Raw genomic sequence first — 2,407 nt, forward strand, 5'->3', positions numbered from 1 at the left:
TAATCAACATCTTAGACTTTTAATAATTTTATTATATCAAGGTGATTTTTAATTGATGTTGGAAGCATTTTTATGACAGCTATTTTAAAATCTTTGTCAGGAAATTTTAACTTCTGGTGCATCTTATTTTTGGCATTACTTGGTTGTCTTGTCTTATTCAAATTGCAGTTTTCCTGGTTTCTGGTATTAAGAGTAAGTTTCTCTGGAATCCCAGAAATGTGAGTTATTGTGTTAGGAAACTTCTAGTACTAAAGTCATCTATTTTGGCAGACAGTTGCCCTGATTAGGTTTAGTATGTGGAATCTAACCTACTCTTTTGGGCTTTATTTCCAATGACAATTTAGTATCTGAGCATATGTGATGCCATTTTAGCCCTCTGGTGATGCTAGGGTTTCCACGCGAACCCTGTTTTGTCATTTGTAAGCACAAAAGTTTCTTCCCTTTGCTGTATGCTGTTGTTTCTGAGGTAATTTCTGGGGCAAATTCTGGGACCATGTTCTATTTTTAGCTATTAGAATGCTACTTTTTTTTATCATCATGTAGGGAAAGGGGCAATTTCTTCTTGATTTTCACATGTAAAATCCTCTGCGGTTTTTGGTGGTTCGTTATTTTTCCCAAAGGCAGGCTGGATGATATTGCAAAGTAAGTGAGTCAGAGAGAGTAAATTACAGTCTTAAAATGCAAGTCATAACCTGAACACTTAGGATGTTTTCTGAGAATCGACATCCCCTTTGTGTTCTAAATGAAAGCTTGCTTCAATAGTAGCTACAACTTGATGAAATAGTTAAGACATGATACTAGCAAGTTATGATCATATTAGACTTACCACTTGTTTTCTTCCTGAGTAGAACACATTTTTATGAATACTATTTTGCTAAGTTTCCATAATGTTTGAGGAACACAGAGAAAGGAAATTAAAAGGCATTTTTAAATGGTAATACCCCTTACCACAATAAGATTGAGATATTAGAAAAGGTTGGTGCTGAAATACAGCCATCAATTATTTTCTTTAATTTTCAAATTTAATAAATGATGTTTAATTGTTTGGATGATCAAAAAATTGTGTCCTCATAATCATCTGTGATTACATTAATGCAAGAACCCACCCTACAGCATATCTGTAAATTTCTTTTTCAAGATTGTGGTTTCATGAGATGTGCTACAATGGAAGGATTTCAGGATAAAGAATAGATTCAGGAAATTTTTCACACAATAGTCACCTTTGTTATATTTGAAAGTTATCAAGTACTGTAACTCAAACTTCATTGAGATTCTGAATTACATATGGTTCATAATAAAATGTGTGTTCAAATGAACATACTGGTATGCTTTCAGACTAAAAGCAGTCAACCTTATTTTCAACCTTATTGAAAAATTAGGACTAAAGTTATTACATAATGTGAGATTTCCTAATGAACAAAATATTATATCTTAGTTTGTTGGCTTGCTATTATAGCTTATAGAATATTGAGGTTTTTGCGAGACTGATTACTATTTTTTAAATTACTTGTGGTTTCCATTATTGATATACCTGAAAGTGTAGAAATGATTGTCATTTTTAAATAATCTTAATGTCTGAATAAATTTAGAATTCAATGTTTTTCTAATTCTTTTACATTAAGAATATTTTTCTTATCACACAGGAGGAATTTTCAGTAGAATCTGACTGATTCGTAGTAACTGAGTATTTTAATATTGATTACAAGCCACTCTGAATATTTGACATTGTGGGTCTGATTCTTTCTCCATTTTGGTCTTCATATATATTAAAGTGATGGGATTTTTTGTTTGCCTTCATTCCTTCAATTTAAATATACTACTCTATTCTCAATTTGTACATTTACAGGACCTGTTCAACGAAGCACAAATAAAACTACCCAAACAACCCCACTGCTGTGAGCTATTTTCAATTTTGATTACATCAGAATGTACTCCCTAGATCCAGTAGAGTAGATTCTTTTTCTAGCAGGAGATGTAAAGCTAGAGCGAGTCACATTTATGTACCTGGAATCTTCCAGACACTGTGCAACTCCTGCCCCGCCTGCTGCCCTGGCAAAATATACAACTAGACAACCCCTGCACACATTTTTTAAAAAGTAAAATAGATAATTAGAAGATTTGGAGAGATAAGAAAGGTGAAAATATTAAGAACATCCCACACACAAAATTTTAAAAGAAACAATTCAATGTTATTTCTGAAATTCAATGATCACTATTGAGTGTTTGACAAAATCCCCTTTTATTGTTTTTCAATACAGCATTCCTGATCCCTTTGTTTAGACAAATCAGAGTTGAAACACTTGTCTAGATTCTTCTCATAATAGTTACTAAAATATTTTATATTTTTAAACAAAATATTTTTGGCACTTTCATAAGTAGAAATATATGAGATTTAGATGTTAAAATT

This window comes from Colobus angolensis, unplaced genomic scaffold (assembly GCF_000951035.1).
Source record: "Colobus angolensis palliatus isolate OR3802 unplaced genomic scaffold, Cang.pa_1.0 Scaffold290, whole genome shotgun sequence".
Lineage (NCBI taxonomy): Eukaryota > Metazoa > Chordata > Mammalia > Primates > Cercopithecidae > Colobus > Colobus angolensis.